The following is a 22,170-nucleotide window of genomic DNA, read 5'->3' on the forward strand; positions in this document are numbered from 1 at the left end:
ATTAGTTTTTTTTTTTTTTATGCAAAGAAGAAGGAACTAAAGGCCAAGTGTCGAAGAGTTCTTAGTATTTCGATAAATCCATTCGTTTTAATCCAGTCGTTACGATGCCATTCTTCTTTTTCATTTTCTTCTCTCCAGACGACTTTGTTTACCTTGGGAGTGACGAGATTTTTCGAACTTGAGTGGTTAGATATAGACTTTAAAAACACCTTTATTACTACGGGCCTTAACAAAGATAAATATACTAGCCTAAGACCCCCATTATCTAGCTTAGTAGTAGGCGGAATGACTCTCTAGTACAGGTGTGTGTGAAGCTTGATGTTTGTGAAGTGTGGACAGGATGTCGATGGGATGAATGATGACTGAATATTTGTGTAGCTCATTTCACTGGCTACGCTGTTGGATAGTTCTCTTACTCATCATCATCATCCTCTATCTCCTCCTCCTCCTCCTCCTCCTCATCATCATCATCATCATCATCATCATCATCATCGTTTTCATCATCATCATCATCATCATCGTTTTCATCATCATCATCATCTTCCTCCTTCTCCTCCTGCTCCTCCTGTTCCTCCTCCTCCTCCTCCTCCTCCTCCTCATCATCATCATCATCATCATCATCATCATCATCATCATCATCATCATCATCATCATCATCATCATCACCACCACCACCACCACCACCACCACCACTATCACCACACCCCAGAAGTTAACCACGAAGCAAGGACCACCTAACAGGGCCTTCGAAACAGCGCCACCACAATTACGGTCTGGATATTATTTCGTCCCCCCAGTCGTGCGTTTCCGTGCATGTCGCGCTGCACGGCTGACTGGGCACTGACTCGGGGCAAAATATGGGCTATGTTACGTGCAGGGCGGGCCACGTCACACTCCACACTCCAAGCAATAACTCAAACGCAATCGGATGTGCCGCCCTCACAGCCCCATGTGTCGTCCTCGTAATTATATTCTTTGTTAGCTCGATTTTGACCTTGCGTAGGGGGGGATAAAATCGTCTGGTGTTGGTGTAATCGTGTGGTGTAGGTGTAATCGTCTGGTATTGGTGTAATCGTGTGGTGTAGGTGTAATCGTGTGGTGTAGGTGTCATCGTGTGGTGTTGGTGTAATCGTGTGGTGTTGGTGTAATCGTGTGGTGTTGGTGTAATCGTGTGGTGTTGGTGTAATCGTGTGGTGTTGGTGTAATCGTGTGGTGTTGGTGTAATCGTCTTGTGTTGGTGTAATCGTGTGGTGTAGGTGTCATCGTCTGGTGTAGGTGTCATCGTCTGGTGTAGGTGAGGGTGAAACGAAACCACACGTGTCTCTTCAGTAAATATAAAGCCTGTACATTCTTAGAGAGAGAGAGAGAGAGAGAGAGAGAGAGAGAGAGAGAGAGAGAGAGAGAGAGAGAGAGTTACCCTGATCCCTTTTCCCTTGTTCCAAATGGCAATATCCAAAATATGTTCATATTGAGTTCTTTCGGGACATGCAGCCGAGGAGAAAAATATCCCTGTCTTATTGTCCTCTCATTGCAAGAGCTACGGGGCTATTTGCAATGCGAATGCTGGCCGATAGGGTTGTTGCATCCACTATACTAATACATTTATCTGTTTAGGTAGTCATTTTCAATATATCTACCAATATCTGTGTGTCTGTCTGTCTATTTTTCCATCTGTCAATCTGTCTGTCGGTCTGTCTGTCTGTCTGTATCTGTCTACATGATGTCTGGTACTTCATCCTGTGAGGGGCGTTCTTCTGTTGTCTGACACCGCATCCCATGAGGGGGCTCTCGACAAAGTGACCTCCAGGCGATTCTGTAACTTCTCATTAACAACTTCCACCCACGACACCAGTACACACCTACCCCAGTACATACCCAGTCCACACTCCAGTATTTATTTCATTGCATAACTACAGAAAATAGGGATTGTGAATAGCGTATTGGAATGAAATGGGCCACACTGTCATTCACATATCGATCAGGTCTTCGAAATCCTGACTCCACCCCATAGCAAAACCGTATGTACAGTGTGTGTGTGTGTGTGTGTGTGTGTGTGTGTGTGTGTGTGTGTGTGTGTGTGTGTGTGTGTGTGTGTGTGTGTGTGTGTGTGTGTGTGTGTGTGTGTGTGACCCATCTTTCAGTCCCCTACAAATCCATCATCCACCATCCATCCATCATCCACCTATCCTCCAGTCTTCTACTACCCCACCAGAAGCGTAGGGGTCCAGGGCTAGGCTAAAGGTCCACACAATTAACCTCTTGAATTCCAATGACCTCTTCTTACATATATTCCCTCTGGCTCCATGTTTTATTTTGATTAACAAAAAGGTCTTTCATTTTCAAGGGATTATTTATTTATTTTTTTTTTTTTTACTATCCCGCCCTCACCCATTTCGAAAAACTCTAATCGAAATAAAATCGTCAGGTGATAAGAATATATATAAAACATCCCAGTGGTCAGAAGGTCAGTGTGAGGATACCCAGTTACTCTTCCCTGAGCGGCATGGTCTGAGCTGTTGAACCCCGACCTTTGCCTTGAAGTGAACCCTGATAAGCCACGTCCAGTTTGAATCCCTTAATCCCTTCAGTTCAGCGATTTATTTTCGGTTTATTCTTGATAGCTACAGACGATTTTATTCATCTGACTTCTGAAACTCTCTGTCTGTCTGTCTGTCTGTCTGTCTCTCTCTCTCTCTCTCTCTCTCTCTCTCTCTCTCTCTCTCTCTGCATGTGTTGCCGAATAAAAAAAAATGCTTACTGTGAATGTGATCTGGATTTGGACCGCGGTTGTGGCGTCAGCGTGGTGATTCATCTCCCCATTAAAGTTTGGCAGAAGGGGGAGTGGGGAGAGTGGGGGAGAAAGAGTGGGAGGGTGGGGAGAAAGAGTGGGAGGGTGAAGGAGAGGGAGTAGGGGGGTGGGAGAGGAAGGGAAGAGTTAGGGGGTGAGGGAAGAAGAGGAGAGTGGGAGGGTGGGGAAGAAAGAGAAGTTAGACGGCTGGGGAGAAAAAGAGTTAGTGGGTGGGGGAGAGGGATGTGTGGGAGGATAGGGGAGAGGGTGGGAAAATGAAGTAGGGGAGATTGATGAGAGGGAGTGTGGGAGGGTGCGGATAGGATGTATGTTAGGGAGGGGGAGAGTGGGGGAGAGGGATTATGGGGGAGTTGGGGGGAGAGGGATTATGGGGGAGTTGGGGGGAGAGGGATTATTGGGGAGTGTGGTATATCTCACCAGACAATTTTATTCCCCTTTAGTGAGAATTTGTGAGCTAGAGGACGTAGATGTACCCCTTTTTTCACCCTTTCAGTACGAGAGGCCTTTCTTACGTCAAATAAATGTTTTCTGATGTAGCAAGAAATAAGTACGTCATCGGGCTGAATGGGTTACGTTTTGTGTGTGTGTGTGTGTGTGTGTGTGTGTGTGTGTGTGTGTGTGTGTGTGTGTGTGTCCCGGTACATTTCAGCTTTTCACCCTTTCATCTTTTCTTTGTCTTCCTCAGGTGGAGTATCCCCTGCAAAAGACTTTCCTAATCCCTCAGCAAGACCATGTAAGTGTTCTCTCCTTCAGTTCTGTTTTGCTCGATCAACACCCCAATCCAGTGAAGTGTACCCATCTATTTGTGTATCTATCTGTCTCTATCTCTGTCTGTCTATCTATCATCCTGTCCTTTGTCCAACCCACACCCTCCCCTCTTTCATATACCTCTTCATTTCATCTCTCTCTCTCTCTCTCTCTCTCTCTCTCTCTCTCTCCTCCTCTCTTTGTCTCGCTACGAATAATGTCAGAAATTTCGGGCAAAAAATATATGAATTAGCATCTCTCTCTCTCTCTCTCTCTCTCTCTCTCTCTCTCTCTCTCACATTAAAAAAATATAGCTTTAATTACAAGACGGGGGCTGGACTCCATGGTGTTATTGAATTACGGTCGAGATTCCCTGTGCTCTATTAAAATCAGTGTCATGTTCAGTGATATTTATACGTAGGAAATAAATTGCATACATATATTCATACATGCGGGTGGCTGGTTCCTGTATACTAACTATGGACATAACTTCAGGGGGATAACTGTATGGAAATAACTTGGCCTGATACGGTAAGGTGTTTCGTGTGTTAGTCTTGCTGTTACTGATGTACGTAGAGATGCAGGGGTTCACGCACACGCACACGCACACACACACACACACACACACACACACACACACACACACACACACACACACACACACACACACCTCACCGTTCTACAAGTGAGTACCCAAAAAAATGAGCTTTCATTTAGCAGACGCCCGTCGCAAGTCTGATGATGTGAGAGAGAGAGAGAGAGAGAGAGAGGGGGGGGGTAGCGTTGAGGGCAAAGCATTCCAACAAATCCAAGTTCTCAGGTCAACACAGACCACGCTGGCTTTACTGAGAGAGAGATAGTGAGAGAGAGAGAGAGAGAGAGAGAGAGAGAGGAGAGGAGAGGAGGGGGGGAGGCTGAAGGTGAGAATTAAGTATCAGAGCGACGGGAAGGTGAACTCCGTAAAGATTTTAGAGGTGAGATGGAGTAGACGCCCCGGTGTGGAGAGGCCGAGCGGTCCGCCAGAGTGCAGGGGAGCGGGGAGATGAAGGCATAAAGTGTGTGGGGCGAGGGGAGAAGGGGACGGGGAAGAGAGGAAAGGGAAAGGGGGACACTGAGCGAGAGGGGAGGCCGGGACATATGGTGAGTGGGGAGAGGGATGGGGAGAGAGTGGTGGAGGGGGCATAGCAGGAGAGAGGGGTGTAGGGGAGGAATACAGGTGAGAGGGAGTGGAGAGGGTAAAGCATGGTAGGGTAGGGGGACTGAGGGGGGCGTAGAAGGAGGGAGATCGCAGCATGAGGGTGGGGAGGGTGGGGGCACAGGAGAAGGGGTGAGAAGGTAGGGGAGGCACATCAGGAGAGGTGAGAGTGGAAAGAGTGGAAGGGGAGGTAGAGTAAGAGAGAGGGAAAGGTAGGCGGAGGTATAAGAGAGGGCGGAGGGAGGGGGTGCTGCTAAATACAGGAGGAGAGTGGGGGGGATTGAAGGGGAGGAAGTCGCAGAGGAGTAACAGAGAGAGAGGGGGGGGGGCGGAAGAGGCGAGCATAGCGAGTGAGGGAGGAGAGGAAGGTTGACCATAACAAGAGAGGGGGTGATTGTGGGGGATGGTCATGGTAAGAGAGAGTGGGGGAAGAGGGGAGTGGAGGGGTAACACAGCAAAACAAAGTGAGCGATGAGAGGGGGCGCTGAGGAGGGGGCAGAAGAAGAGAGTGGGGGAAGAGGGAGATGGATGGGGACACAACAAGAATGAGGGCAGATAAGAGACTGAGAGATGAGGCACAGCAAGATAGAGGGCGGGAAAAGAGTGTGGAGGGGGTACAGCAGGAGAGAGAGTGGGGAAAGAGGGAGGTGAAGGGGTGACAACAAAATAGGGTAGGGGTAGAGAGAGATAAGGAGGTGGGCACAGCAAAAGAGAGAAGGGAAAGATGAGGGGGGCGGAGAGAGGGAGGGAAGAAGGAGCGCTGAGAAGTGGGGATGGAGAACAACAAATTATAGTGGGGAAGAGGGGGGGCAGAGAGAAGAGAGAGGAAAGAGGGGGGCACAGGGAGGGGAGAAGGGGAAGAAGGGGGGACGCTGAGAGAAAGGGGGGCCCACAGCTCTCCCATGTGCCGCATCAGCTGTTCCCTGTCACGCTCCAGGGCGCCTATATTTTTCCCGCTCTTTAGGAGGTTGAAAATTTTGCCGGGCCGTAATATAAGACTCCCGCCCGCTATGAGGTGGCTGCACCGCCCTCGCCTAAGTCTGCATTTTACGACAAAGGCTTTATGGCTCGAGGCTAACGCAGGTAGGGAGTCACAAGTCCGCGTAAAGGGAGCACTGTGTATGTAGGGACGCTTGGTCTCTTGAATGGTGTTTGTGTTTGTGGGCTTGTGTGTGTGTTTGTGTGTATTTATGCGAAGGGGTCACCAGTCTGCGTAAAGTGTGGACGGTATGTATGTAGGATTGGTCTCTTGAATGGTGTTTGTGTGTGCGGGCTTGAGTGTGTCTGTGCCGAAATGTGTGTTTACTGCCGAATCATCAGAACACTGTAGTCTCTTAAGTCCGTACTGTGTGTGTGTGTGTGTGTGTGCTGAAATAAGTGTTTGATACCTTTTACGGGGAAGCGAAAGACCCAAAGAATGACTGGCAGAAAATTTTGCCACTTCCAAAGAAAGTTGAATTTAGAGGAAGCCTTTCAGGACATGTATAGACAAATGGACGAAAATCTGGACCAAGTTAAGGTGAAAGTCTGTCCCTAAACCCCTTCACTAACACAGGTCTCCTAAGCTATTTAAATCGTTTGGGGGTAACTGTAGGACTTTTATATCAACCTGGCCCAGATTTTCGTCCTTTTTTAACTTATTTCATACGGCTCATTGGCAGAAAAAGACAGTGCTGTGGCTTTACGTTCTTTTCATGGCACTTCTTCGTGACTGGCATTATATTCAAGTATTAATCTAGCATTACGACGCAGTGCTCATGATGGTGGCATGTCAATTTTAGGCCAAGTTTGAGTGAAAGGAGTATAGTAAAATTTCCTATATTGCTTGTAGAGATAGTTTGAGTAATGGGTATGTGTTTTACTACTTTGGCCTGTAATCTTGTGGGTTGAGGAGGCTCCCTAACACCTCTACCTTAGCGATTTATTTTTGGATACGGCTGCTTAGTATCCTCATGTACGTTATTTATGCAGAGTATGGCGACATTTGGAGGATTTGCATAACTTTCAGCTGAATAAAATCGTCTGGCGTTAGATAGCATAGAGTACTTGAGTTGTGCCGGCCGTGAGAGGGTTGACAATGACTGAGCATGCATGAATTAGAGGAAGACTGGGCGTGATTGAAATAGATTTAGGGAAACTTCTACGTAAACACCTGTATTTTGTGTTGTAGTTCATTTTTTGTTTAGTTCCCCGTGAAATTAATAATAAATGGGATCTGTTACTTTAAAGTGGGGGATATACTCTCTCTCTCTCTCTCTCTCTCTCTCTCTCTCTTTGTGTGTGTGTGTGTGTGTGTGTGTGTGTGTGTGTGTGTGTGTTCCTGATAATAAAGCTTTTGGGGGAAGTACAGCGATAGCCAAGGGGGGAAGGGGAGAGGAGGGGGGGATTGGGGTAGGGGAGGCGGGGGAAGAGGGGGATGGAGGTTTGGGGGCAAGGGGGGAGTGGGTAAGGGGAAGGGGGGATTGGGGGGATTTTTTTTAGGAAGGGGGGGCTGGGGTGATTGGCGGGGAGGAGGGAAGAGGGAAAATGAAATAAATCAATTGTATATTTGGAGTATCTTCCTTTGAAAATATGGAAAACTGAAGTGAAATAAAAAAAAATGAATGGAAAGAGGTAAGAAAAAGGGATATAGGATTTTGGAAAAAATATAAGGAAGTAAGGAAGGAAAGATAGAAGAAAGGAAGGAAGAAAAGAAATAGGGAAGGAAAACTAGAAAGAAGGAAGGATGAATAGAAGGAAGGAGTGAAGGAAGGCAGCTGAATAAACGAAGTGAGGCAAGGAAGCGAGAAGATGGGGACGAAATAGGGATGTGGAGAAGGAAGGAAGGAGGGAGGGAAGTAAGGATTTTTTTTTCTGTATGTTCGACTCTGGGCATTTTTTTCACAGCCCGTTCTCATGAAAAAGGGAAACAGGAAAGGAAGGAAAAATGGAAAGAGTGAGAGATGGACGGAAAGAAGCAGAGGAGAAGGACTGGAAAGAAGGAATATGGAAGAAGGAAAGGCGTAAAAGAGGGATGGTTATTGAGAGAGAAGGAAAATAACTTAGAGAGATAAGATAATTGAAAGAACTTATAAAGACTGAAAGAAAGGATAAGATAATAATAAGAAGGGACGTTGTTAAATAAAGGACGGTATTGAAGAAGAAATCAGTACAAAAGAAATGTAATCAGTCAACAAAACCAGATATGGAATTAAAAACAGTAAAACGAAAATAAACCATAAAAAAAATACAAATGCTTCAAAGACAACAACAACAACAATAGCAACAACAGCAAGACCCGATATAGGTAAACAAACACTCGAAGAAGAAGAAGAAGAAGAAGAAGTAGGAAGATAAGGAGGAGAATTGGAAGAAGAAGAAGAGGAAGAAGAAAAAGAAAATGAAGAAGTAGGAGGAAGAGGAGGAGGATTAGAAGAAGAAGAAGAAGAAGAAGAAGAGCAGCAACATCATCATCATCATCATCATCATCATCATCATCATCATCATCATCATTGACAGGGAAGCCAAAAAAAAAAAAAAAAAAAAACAATTCCTCCAGCTCAGAAAAAAAATAAATAAAATAAATATTAAAAATGTATCCCAGCCGTCCAGTCATGCTAATAATTATACGAACATTCAATATCCCTCCAAATATTTCCAGCCGAGATCAACACGGGGGAGGAATATTCGGGAGATGAATATTCTGGAAACCAGTTGGCGAAGTATGGCCGCGAAATATTCCTCTCTCTCTCTCTCTCTCTCTCTCTGTATCTGTCTGTCCATCAGTCTGTCCATTTACCCATCTCAGTCGATCCCCATTTGTCGTTTCTTCACTGTTTCTAGTTGTCTATCTATCCACCTATCTGTCTATCTGTCTATCTACCTATTTGTCGAAACCTCATCTGTCTCTTCCTCTCTCTTATTGTATATCTGTCTCAATCTGTCAGCCCATCAAAACACCCTTCCCAGTTTGTCTATATATCCATCTGTCTATCAGCCTTTCTGTCCATCCATCAGTCAATCACTCTTTCTGTCTGTCCATCCATCCATCAATCACTCATTTTATCTATCCATTTTGCCATCTATCTATCAATCTATCTACCTTCTCCCTCTCAAAAAAATAATATATACTGACCTAACTTTAAAATCTCTAAATTCCATTATGATTTTTGGCCGCTCCCCAGGGTAATGAGCCATTTTTCACTTTCATATTTAGTTGCAAAAGATAATTAAATGCGGGACCATATGTTGCCTCGATCCAGTGCAATGTGTGTTGAATAATACCCGAGTTATTCACGAGAAATATCGCACGCCGGGGAATATTGGGATCTTACTGGTATTACTGTTGTTTTTAGCTGTTGAGAAGAGGAGGATTTTGATGAGAAGGAGGAAGAAGAAGTAAAGGACAAGGAGGAGGAGGAGGAGGAGGAAGAGGAGGAGGAGGAGGAGGAGGAAGAGGAGGGATGAAGGAGTAACGCGGGAAATATCGCAATCCGGGGAATATTGGGATCTTACTGATATTAATATTTTGTTAACAGTTGAGAGGAGGAGGATTTTGATGATGATGAGGAGGAGGGGAAGGAAGAGAAGGAGGGATGGGGGAGTAACCCGGGTAGTATCGCAATCCGGGGAATATTGGGATCTTACTGGTATTACTGTTGTTTTTATCTGTTGAGAAGAGGAGGATTATGAGGATGAGGAGAAAGAGAAGGAGGAGGAGGAAGAGGAGGAGGAGGAGGAGGAGGAGGAGGGAATAACCCGGGAAATATCGTAGTCTGGAGAATATTAGTCTCTATATTAGTAATTTATTTTTTTTTTATCGGAAGGAGGAGGAGGAGGAAAAGGAGGAGGAGGAAGAGGAGGAGGAGGAGGAAGAGGAGGGATGAGGGGTATGACGATGATACCGATGAGGTACTAAGATCTGGATAAAAGTGAATATTAGGTGAAAATTAGGCTCGGGGAACGTTAGCTGGAAGAATAGAGGTTGTTTTGGGTATATCTTGAGTCTGTTTGGGTATATTTAAGAAGAGTGTAAGTGTATTACCAAAGTCCAGGGAATACTAGAGCTAACGATATTATTATTATTATTATTATTATTATTATTTTTATTATTATTATTACTACAACAACTACTACTACTACTACTACTACTGATATTGTCGTTGATATTATTATTATTATTATTATTATTTCACCGGAAGTTGAGAGGAGGGATTGAGGTGGTATGAGTGAGGAATTGAGAAGACGAGAGCTGAGAATACATATTTTTTTGAGAATATCTGAATATATTTAAGCTTAGAATAAAAAAAAAATACTTTCAGTTTTGAATTTATGATAATTATAATACACCTCATTTATGATTATTTTTTATGAGAAGTTATCATTAGGGGAGCTGAGGTGCTGAGAATATTTTGAGAAGAGGAAAGATTAATTGGTGAATATTTAGGTAGGTATATATTGCGTTGATTTGGGGAATATTTGAAAAGAAATAACGTTGAGATTATTTAAATTGAAATTACGTTGGTCTGAGAATATTTGAATAGAAATTACGTTGATCTGAGAATATTTGAACAAAAATTACGGTAATTTTAGAATATTTGAATAGAAATTACGTTCATCTGAGAATATTTGAACAGAAATTACGGTAATTTTAGAATAAATGAATAGAAATTGCGTTGGTCTGAGAATATTTGTAAGTTACGTTGATCTAAGAATAAATGAACAGAAATTACGGTAATTTTAGAAAATTCGAATAGAAACTCGTCGGTCTGAGAATATTTATAGAGAAATTACGCTGAGAATATTCAAATAGGAATTACGTTGATCTGAGAATATTTGAACAGAAATTACGTTGATCTGAGAATATTTGAATAGATATTAACTTCATTTGAAAATATTTGAGTAGAAATTACTTTGAGAACATTTAAATAGAAATTACATTGATTTGAGAATATCTGAGTATGTTTGAGTATATTGAATATTTGAATAGATATTAACTTCATTTGAAAATATTTGAGTAGAAATTACTTTGAGAATATTTAAATAGAAATTACATTGATTTGAGAATATCTGAGTATGTTTGAGTAAATCCGGAATATTAAACTCTTCCGGGTATTAATATTTTATCTGGAGTTGTGAATAGGAAAGCGGAAGTATTGAGGCGATGTTGATAGGGGATTGGAGAGGAGAGGAGAGGAGTGGAGAGAAGAGGAAAGGAATGGAGAGGAGAGGAGAGGAAAGAAAAGGAGAAGAGAGGAGAAGAAAGAAAAAGAGAGGAAAGGAGAGGAGAGGAGAGAGAGGAAAGGAGAGGAGAGGAGAGAGAGGAGGGGAGTGTAGAAGAGAGGAGAGAGAGGAGAGGAAAGTAAAGGAGGAGAGAGGAGAGGAGAGGAGAGCTGGAAATGAGGTCTGATTAGTAAACTTGTCTTACACAGAAACAAAATATATAGACAAAGAATACACAGGAACTTAACACACACACACACACACACACACACACACACACACACACACACACACACACACACACACACACACACACACACACACACACACACACACACACACACACACACACACACACACAAATGAAAATAAGAATCCTATGTTTTAACCAGAAATTGCAAAATGGGATACAGACCCCAAATTTTGAGGATTTTTGAAAGTACGTGATGATGATGGAACGTATCTGGCCTTCCTGTGTGGCTGCTAACTGCATTCTGTAATATGGGATGCAGGCTAACGCTGCCTACTAACCACAGGCGTCCTATGAATGATCTTAAAAAGTCTTAGGGATTTGCACTCCACTTTTCGCGTCAAGGTTTAAGTATACGATCGTAAATTTAACCTTGAATCCCTTCTCTCCCCACCTTCGACCGCCCTCCCGTAACCTCTCCCGGCAGCTTAAATCCCTAACTAACTCCCTAACGGTAAATCCCTGCCCTCTTCATCCTCGGCCTCCTTCCCCAAGCCTCCCCACGACAGCTTAAATCCCTCTTAAGCTTATAATCATGGCGCCTCAGCTTGAAGCAATCCCTCACAGTGACTGGGGTGACAAGAAAGCTGATGTATGGGGGAGCTGGCCAGTGTTATTGCCTCCTTGCTCACTTTTTTCACTCTCTCTTTCCTAGTTTCTTTCTTTTTTTACTCTCTCTCTCTCTCTCTCTCTCTCTCTCTCTCTCTCTTATAGGAATAGGTGTTTGGGAGAGTACGGGCCTAGAATTGTCCCGATCATCAGAGGGTTAATAGTGGGAGAATTATAGCTATGAATATTTACAAAGCTTAAGCCAGGAGCCGTGTTCATAAACATGCTTAAGTCCCAGTTATATTTATCTATGGTAGTTACATTCAGACGCTTCAGAATTTATGTAAAATGAAGAGTAACGCAAAAAATAAATGAATTGATAAATGAATAAATGAATAAATAATAATGACGGTGAAGGGATGATTTTAAGAGATGGCCAAGACGCTTTATAAATATCGTTCCTGGTGTGTTTAAGCGGCATCTTTAAGTAAAAAAATATCGTCTTATGATCTGATGGAGTTGGTCGTCTTTATGTTATCTCTCTCTCTCTCTCTCTCTCACTTCCACAAAATTGTTACCTCTTTAGTCTTTCCCTTGCTCCTTCAGAAATAACATATGCTGTTAATTTGTATGATATGTTCACTGAGGAAGGAAGGAAGGAAGGAAATGAAGGGAGGAAGGAAGGAAGGAAGGAGGGCAAGGAGAAAGGAATCAAGAGAGGGTAGATGGATGGATGGATGGATGGATGGACGTGTTAAAGAAAGAGTGGAAGAAAAAAAAAGATTGAGGGAAGAAAGAAGGATAGCCGGGAAGGGAGGAAAGAAGGATGGAAGGAAGGAAGGAAAGAAGGAAGGAAAAAGGTGGAAGGAGGGAAGGAAGGAACGTTTCCAGGCAATCTCCCATCAAATAAATAAATAAATAAATAAATAAATCAGTAAATAAAATAAATGATAAGAACACCCCCTTGCCAGCACCGTCACCATATAAACGCTTATCGTCCCAGGTAATGGCATCGGTGTTTATAGATTAATGGGATGATTCAGGTGATTACCTTTAATTGGCGAGTCATTGAAGGAAAGGAGAGAGGTGATGGAGGGAGGGAGGGGAGGGAGGTGACAGAGGGAGGGGAAGAGGAGAGGAGGGAGGCGAGAGAGGGAGGGGAAGAGGAGAAGAGTTAGGTGTCAGGGAGGAGAAGAGGAGGGGAGGTGATAGGGGGAGGGGGATGATGGAGTAATTAACAGTGATAAGTGCATTCATTCACACCTGTTGTTGTGATTGGGGGGGTCATTTGCCCATCTTCACATCGCTGTCACTATCCGTTGTTATTATTTTCGATGCTGTCTTCCTTATCGTTACCAGTCGCGTTGTTTTCTTTTGTATCATTGTTACTATTACTGTTCTGTCGTCATCTTCGTTATCATTATCAACATTATTTTCTTCCATAGCGTTATCATTTTAGGCTTTGTTCATCTTCGTCCTCTTTTTCAGTAACAAATATTTTCTGTTGAAGAGCTGAGGGGAAGGATGGGACTGGCATGTATTGTTTTTTGCTATTGAAGAGATGAGAGGTAGAATGGGACTGGAGGGTATTGGTGTTGCGATGAGGAGGGGTAGACTGAGACGGTTTGGGCGTGTTGAGAGGATGGAGGATGGCAGTTGGGTGCGGAGGGTGAGCAGCGTGAACGTCGGGGGTGGGGCTGCGAGAGACTGACCAAGAAAAGACCTGAGACGAGATCATAGTGTGTGACCTCAGGGATAAGGGACTGAGTAGGGTGGCTGCCGGAGATCGAGCAGCGTGGAGGCTCGACATTAGGTGACCAAGGCCGACGCATGCAAGACTATTGGATCCTTTTTAAATGATACGGATCCTATACGGAATTCTTCAGACTCTGGGAATTTACATGTGTTTCTGAATGGCATAGGATTGAAGAGGCTAAGGAGACACCCCGCCTCTATAAATGGGTAAAGCTGTAATGTATTTGCCCATTATTTTAGCCTGCGTAATGGCCCGACTCTGATTTATGTGTATTAAAATTGCCGGCGATCAGTCAGATGGAAAATACGGAACTCGGGTAAATACGGAACTTAGTCAAATACGGAACGCAGACAAATACGGAACTCAGATGGACAAATACGGAACTCAGGTGGACAAATACGGAACTCAGATGGACAAATACGGAACTCAGGTGGAGAAATACGGAATTCAGATGGACAAATACGGAACTCAGATGGACAAATACGGAACTCAGGTGGACAAATACGGAACTCAGATGGGTAAATACGGAACACAGTCAAATACGGAACTGAGATGGACAAATACGGAACTCAGATGGGCAAATACGGAACTCAGGTGGACAAATACGGAACTCAAATGAATAAATACGCAGCTCATAAACAAATACGAAGCAATCTGAAACTCTGCCCTCATGCATGTATTCTTCCTTATTATCAGACAGTACTGGGTGACCAAAGCAATCTGAAACGCGGCCATCACTTCTTGAGGCAACTGTACACCCAAAAAATAAATAAATAAATACATAAATAAATAAAAATGAAAATAAACTGTCTTCCTCGTGTGATCGATGGTTCCATATTCAGCGCTATCATTTATCACTTTTTTTTTCTTATACGAATATTTCTGACGAAACTGCTTACTTTATATGTTACGTAAATTTCCTCTTATGCTGATAAAATTACTTGCCATACACAGCTGTCAGTAGTTATTGGAGGAAGAGGGAAATATTGCAGGAAAAAAATATTGCTAAAAAAAAAAAAAAAAAACGAAGAGAGAACCACTGCAAGAAAGAAAGACGAAAAAGACAGAAATATGCACGAAGGAAATGGGACAAAGACGAGGAAGAAAAAAAATTATAAGGAAAAAAATATGCAAAAAAGAGACGAGGAAGAGAGAACCACTGCAAGAAAAAGAAAGAAAAAAACACGAGGGGAAAATGAAGAATGTTTGCAAGAAAGAAAAAAAAAAAAGAGACGAGGAAACGAAAAATATTGTTAGAAAAAGTAAAAAAAAAAAAAAAGATTAATTAAACCCCTTCAGTACGAGTTTTTTCTTAAGCTTATTATTTTAAAAAGTAGCATAAAGTAAACAGTGTAACCCATAAATAATTGCGATCACCTAGAAACTCCTCTGGTGATGTCCTGGGTTCGTACTCTCGTCGATTAAGGAAGCACCCTAACACCTTTTCCTTGGCGATTTATTTTTGGATATGGCTGGTTGATATCCTTTTGTACGTTATTTATGCTGAGTATGACGATATTGGAAGGATTTATGTAGCACAGAAGAGGACAGTAAGATATAAGATAAATCGCTTAGGAAACGGTGTTAGGTGTGAATGTGGCTGTGGGAGTAGGAAATGAATAAATGATGCAGCAAGGATTTATGTAGCACAGAAGAGGACAGTAAGATGTAATGAGATAAATCGCTTAGGAAAAGGTGTTGGGTGTTGGCAGTGGGAGTAGGAAATAAGTTAATCATGTGGGATAGACACCGATAACGTTGATCTGGCCGTACCCGCAAAACACAAGAAATCGTCTAGTCGTGTTCTCGGTGGCATAGGAGGCATCTTAACACCTCTTCCTTAGCGATTTATTTTGCATATGCCGTATTAATAGTTTCATATTTTACTTACTTCTTCTTATTATCCTTACCTGGCATCAGTAATTTCCCTGTGATTATTAAGGTGTAATGTGCAAAATAAATCGCTCAGGGACAGGCGTTACGAAATCTATCTATCTGTCTATCTATATATCTATCTATAGCCCTCATCCTCGGTCTCCCCCTCCCTCTCCCTCCCTCATAGATCATTATTTTCTATAGTTCGTTTACCTTAACTTGGTGGAAAATTTCGTCCTTTTGCCGCTTATTTCTCCACCTCAGACTGTAAGACAATATTACGGCTCCACACCCATTCCATAGCACTTCTTCGTGACTAGTACCATATTCTGTTGTTAATCTCAGTACAGCATTCAAGATGGGGAGATGGGAGATGTAGGCGGGGAGATGACAAATGTGGGCGGGGAGATGGCAGATGTGGGCGGGGAGATGGCAGATGTGGGCCGGGATATGGCAGATGTGGGCCGGGATATGGCAGATGTGGGCGGGGAGATGCGAAATGTGGGCAGGGCGATGGGAAATGTGGGCAGGGAGATAGGAAATGTGGGCGGGGAGATGGCAAATGTGGGCGGGGAGATAACAAATGGGGCGGAGAGATGGAAAATATGGGTGGGGAGATGGGGAATGTGGGTGGGGAGATGGGAAATGTGGGCGTGGGAGGTCTAGGCCAAGTTAGAGTGGAGGGAGTAAAATTAAACACACACACACACACACACACACACACACACACACACACACACACACACACACACACACACACACACACACACACACACACACACACACACACACACACACACAGGTAATCTATATACCTGGGCGAATTAATTTCCCCAGATCACAGTACGTATTCAATTATAAAATCAATTATAGCTTCTGGCCTTGAATAAATCATGTCAGTAATGAGAGAGAGTATTAAAGAGTGAGATAAGTATTACAGGAAAATAATCAGCGCTTCAGGAAGTCTTGAAAATGGACTGTACACCTCTTTCTTTCTCTCTCTCTCTCTCTCTCTCTCTCTCTCTCTCTCTCTCTCTCCAAAAACTGAGGGAAATCGTCTGTAAAAAATAAAAAACATGAATATAAGAAGACATTGATATTTAAGAGGCTAATCACTTCAGGCCAAGGATGTAATTTTTGTATGATTAGTAAGTTCATATTCCCAGCGGAAAAGGAAGCTCCCTAACATCTCTTCTTTACCGATTTATTTTTTTTGGTATGGCTGGCTAATATCGCTTTTATGGAATATATGCAGAGTATAAGAGGAGGGCAAGATGTAATAAGCAAAATAAATCGCTAAGGAAGAGATGTTAGGGACGGGTTTCAGAAATTACCCTTCCCCTGCAGTCCACCAACCTCTTTTTTGTGGGGGTGGGATGAGTGGGGGGTGTGGGGGAAGGATAGGCAGCGAACTGAAGGACGTTTGTATAACCAGGCCTCGGAATCGCCCGGCCATACCAGTGCCACCACGTGAAGGCCCCCCCTCCCTTTCAACACCAGAAACTTTGTGTAAATATGGTAATCAGAGGGAAGAAAATCTCGTCTTGGTTGCGCCCTCTCTCTTATTTTATTCCCAGTAGACGATTTTGTTAAGCTGAGAGTGCCATAGGAGTGTGGGAGTGGGTCTCGTTGGTAGAGGAAGCTCCCTAACACCTCCGCCGTACCGATTTATTTTTGGATGTGAGTGGTTAATATCCTTTTGCACGTTCTTTATGCAGAGTATCGCAATTATGGAGAGATTTATATAGCAGAAGAGGAAGAGGAAGGTATGCAAAATAAATCGCTTAGGAAGAGGTGATAGGGAGCTTCCTTGATCGATGCGAAAAACGACCTAGGAGTGTTAATACGAGTACCCTTAACCCACGATGATCGGGACAACTCTAGTATTTATATCCAGGCGATTTTATTCGACTGAGAGTGAGTCACAGGAGTCAAGGGACTGAATCATGGAAGTGAATTAGCGGAGGAACTTGTAGGGAAGGATACGGCGGTGAAGTTTGGGTTTTCGCGCCGTGGATTTAAGTCTGAATTTTTAACCAGTGATTTTCTTAACTCGGCCGCGTCAGAAGTTTCAGGATTAACGTCTCGAATACCGTGATGTCATATTTAGTTGATTTATTCTATTCTTGTTGTGTCCAGACGATTTTGAACCCCTCCTCTCCCAGATTAACTCCCTTCCCCCAAACTTAGATGGTCCGTTGCGACAAGTGGAAATGTTGGGTGGGAGAGAGACACAAGTTGGACCTTGAATTCTCTGTTTTCTCTAACGTTTCGGGCTACACAAAAACGTGAGAGAGAGAGAGAGAGAGAGAGAGAGAGAGAGAGAGAGAGAGAGAGAGAGAGAGAGCAATTTACAATACACACCAAGATAAGTGTAACGAGGGATACTGTCAGTCATTTGGGGAGGAATGAGAAATATAGAAGAAGGAACATAAACAACTGATGCGTATGGCCTAACTTTTCCTCATTGCTGTGTGTATTTAAAACTTACCTAACCCCATCCATGTCATTTACTTATTTATCCATTTATTTATTTACTTTTACGTCGTCCTACATCGCGTAATTTACAAAGATTTAAAGGCTGAGGGAGTCTTTATCACTGGGCTTCTGGTTTTATCGTTTTCCATCCCTCCTCCTGTACCATTTCTGTGCCTCGGTCCCTCCTCCCCATATATTACTGAGAAGGAGGGGTACGATGATGGATGGCACACGTGAGCAATATACAAAAATGGGTACCAGTGGGGGACGCCTTCTCGCGGTGGCACTGATATGGCCGGGCAACTCCCCTCCCTGATTATACAAACGTCCCTCATCTCCCTCCATGTTCCCCGAAAGGAGGAGGATGGACTGCAGGAGAAAGAGCCTGCAGTCCACCGGGTTCACATTATGATCCTAGGGTTGCAACTACTACTACTACTACTACTGCAACTACTACTACTACTACTACTGCAACTACTACTACTACTACTACTACTGCCACATCAACTACTACTACTACTACTACTGCCACCACATCAACTACTACTACTACTACCACCACATCAACAACTACTACTACTGCTACTATATCGACAGAGTTATCATGAATTTCTGATGCTTGATTCTAAGGCTTGAGTGGTGAGGGAAACCATTGACATAAAGCTCTTTGTTCGATAGTTCTTCAGCTTTCCTAGTTTCCCATCCCTGTTACTGTTACCCTCCTGCAACTTCAGCCTGTAGTCCACGGGGATCACGTTCAGATGAGCCTGTCGTTGTAGCTACTAGTATTTTATGTCAGCATAGATTACGTGAAAGTCGAAGGCTTTTCCTCTGGGCACTTTATTTGATAGTTCCTCAGCATCCCTCCTATACCTTTCCTGTTTCTGGCGCCCTCCTGATATATATTATTGGGAGGGAGGGTTGGGATGACGGATGGCACGGATGCATGGACGAGGAGGGCTAGGATGATGGATGGCGGGAGTGCATGAACAACATAAGAATATATTGAAACGACAGAGACGGGAATAAGTTGCTGATGTAAAGGTGATGGAACTCCTGCAACATATACACTGGTGATAAAGGGGTGGTAGGGAGCATCGAGATCCCCTTCTGGACGATGACGTGATTGTATATTTAATTCCTACCGTCACAAGACGATTTGATTCACATTTGATCAAAATCGTATTCAGAGGGTTAATGGATGCTGTGTCCAACCCCTGCTGTTTGTAAAGTGTTTCGTAAACTGAGTAAAACAGTCAGGATGAAATAACAGTAAGATACAAAAACACGTAATCTGATTGAAGGGGTCGTTGTTATTGTTGTTGTGGTCCGAAGCTTATTTGAACGCGAACCCAGTGGACTGCAGGCTGAAGACACCCGTGCCCTGCTGACCACCAACCCACTCTGCTCTTCGGAGGATAAGGAGGGAGTTGAGAAAAGTTTGTATAACCGGACAGTGGAGCCGCCGGGCCATGTAGGTGCCTGCACGTGAAGGCGACCCTCTCAGTGGTTAATCGACGGGAACAGAACCTCAAAGTGAATCATACCTTTGGCTGAGTTCGCCTTCAGTCCGACGTTACTGGCTGGGTGGTGGAGTCGTAAAGTTCGTCCATTGTTACTTTCCTGTAAGAGCAGTCGCTCGGTATGCTAAGTTCACCTCGTAAATTACCCCACATTCAAGAAGCAAGGAAGTTTTTATTCCCTCCGTTTTCCGGTATTGTGTCTCGCGTGAGTTAGGAAGGTTGCACAGAGCAGTTTCTGAGTCCGGGTAAGTTAGGAGTAGTTTCTGAGTCTTTAGTGAGTTAGAAAGGTTGCACAGGGTAGTTCTAAGTCTTAGTACATTGCTGCACGCGTATTCCAGTTTGTGGTAGCGTGCCCACTTGTCGTCGCTGCCGTGATGTATGTGTGGTGTGGGTGTGGTGTGGCGGTGTGGTGGTGGTGTGTCACATGGTGCTCGTGGCCCCGGGAGCCGCCACTGCCTGACCGCCGCCTCAGACCTCGCCACCAACACTGGCTACCCACCCGACCGCCACCCGCCGCCGCCGCCGCCACCGCTCGACAGCACACGCCGACACCGCGCCGCGACGCGCCTCCCATGCGCGTCTTAGGCCCTTACACCTGTCAGCTTAGGAAACTCCCCCAGCACCTCTTAATTACCAGGTTATTACTCTCGCTGCTGCAGGTTTCTCTATCCTGACAAAGAACTCTAACCACTTTACGCTCATCGTCTTAAGAAACTCTCTTATATCTCATTCTTATCAGTTTTTTACTTCATGTGGATCACTGTAGTGCATTTTTTTTTTTTAACTGATAAAGATCCCTAACTCCTTTCAGACAGACTTGGCACTTTCTCTCTGGAATATTACTGAAGCGTCTCCTGTCACAACCACCACTTAACTAGCCATACCTGCAGTCCCTCACGCAAACCTCACCAATCTTCCGTTGCTACCAGTCATTACGACACACCTTCCATTCCTCCCATTCTTCCATCGCTGCCATTCTCTACAACACGTCTTCATGTAATACCTTTTAGCACTGTACGAACATACCATGACTGCCAACACCACACACACCCACTACTTCGTTAGCACAAGTCGCCATCATTTGACACCAGTCCTGCCCCATTCCTTGAGTTTCAGCATCAATCCTACCCCATTCCTAGAGTTTTGACACCAATCCTGCCCCATTCCTGGTACTGAAGGCTTGTCGTCTCATCTACACCGTTCCTCTTCAGTCTCATCTACACCGTTCCTCTCCAGTCTCTCTCGTCGCGTTAATTCTCTTTTCCGTCCCAGTCTCGGTCGTCAGTGCTCTGCTGAACTCTTGCTGGCGTCTGTATATTTCTCTCCCATTTAAGTGGCCACACAACACCCATTCAGCTGCACAGTCTCGTTCCCTTTCTGTCAAACTCCTTGATGCGAGGGATGACGGATATTTTCACTCCTTACCGCACACAGTATAATAACTTTGGAACTTTACCGTATTCCATCCTTCCCTCTGCCCTTGATCATGTTTTTTTTTTTTTTTTTTTTTTTTTGAAAGGAGAGGAACAGAGAAAGGAAAACCAATTAATTATAAAAGAAAATCTCTGCACCAGATTACAGGTGTCCCTCATTCATTATTAAATCTTTAACCCTTGGACTTTAACCGCTGTAGGATGAAGTTTGGAGGGAAATTAATTTGGGGGTAGACACATTATGAGCAGGCATCTTGAAATGAACAGATCTTGAGTTTGGCTTTTTTTTGCTTGGGTTTCAGATGAAGGGACAATATCTGCATTTCAGCCTTTGATTCTTTCTTTTCCTAATTTAGAAATACGGCACATCCTCATCAAGCATCCAGTCTTAAATTACAACCCGATCCCCCAGCTCCGCAGGTGATAATATTCAGCTCTAATTAGTCATTCCGGCGCCTGCAACCCGTCCTAATAACTCCTGAGACTGGCATTACCCGTGATGAAGCCGCCAGGACTCCTGGACCCCCGCCCTCAAACATCTGTCTTCTCCGGGGGAACTTGAGGAGTTGTCTTGCCACTCCATCATCCGTGTCAGACTATACTCGTTTTACTCGAACTTGTCCCAAAATTGCCGACTCTCCATCACCAAGAAGATTAACACGTGACTACAGTATGCTTCAAAACTGCCATCTCTCCACCGCGAATGCTGAGCTGTAACAAGACATTAAAACTAGAACTTGCTTTAACATGGCCTATAATTCCCGTCTCTCCATCTTGAATGCTGAACTAGTAACAGGAGATTAACACTGGAATATACTCAAACTTGGGCTAGAATTACCATCCTTCCATCTACAACAAGAGTTTAACACTAGAATATGATGCTGGTCACGAAGAGGTGCTATGGAAAGGATGTAGAGCCGCAGTACTGCCTTTTCTACCACTGAGCGACGTGAAATAAGCTGCGAATATAGGAACATCTTGGCCAGGTTAAGATGGAAAGGGTATAGATATCACCCAGCCTCCTTGCACTCCCCCTCAGCTAAATAAAATCGTCTGGCGTGAGATGGAATTGAATACTAGAGTTGCCCCGACCATGAGTGATACTGATGATAATGGTGAAAATATAATTGGTGATGTTAACTCAGTCAGGTTCTTATGACACACTATGACACAGGTGCAGGAAGTGGTCTGGTGTCAGGTGAAAGGGGGTAGTAGAATTGTACGGATCATTAATGGGGTAATTATCAACCCAACTTGCTCTACCATCCGTCTTCCCCTTCCTTCCTTCCTTGCCAGATCATTTACCTGCCTCAGCTCCAGCCGTAGATCATAGCAAGACACCTCCACCTCACTC

General features: G+C 43.9%; 1 protein-coding gene across 1 annotated transcript in view; it reads right to left on the reverse strand.

Annotated features, from left to right (window-relative positions):
• Nucleotides 1–19,708, reverse strand: part of LOC145400390 (uncharacterized) — a 25,991-nt gene extending 6,283 nt beyond the window's left edge. The window contains exon 1 of the mRNA XM_080272905.1: nucleotides 19,408–19,708. The gene's annotated coding sequence lies outside the window, so the exon portion shown is untranslated. The remainder of the gene's footprint in view (nucleotides 1–19,407) is intronic.
• Between the last annotated feature and the right edge of the window lie 2,462 nt (nucleotides 19,709–22,170).

This window comes from Coenobita brevimanus, chromosome 52, assembly GCF_032717465.1.
Source record: "Coenobita brevimanus isolate Jiangsu-jjx chromosome 52, ASM3271746v2, whole genome shotgun sequence".
In the NCBI taxonomy this organism is placed as follows: domain Eukaryota; kingdom Metazoa; phylum Arthropoda; class Malacostraca; order Decapoda; family Coenobitidae; genus Coenobita; species Coenobita brevimanus.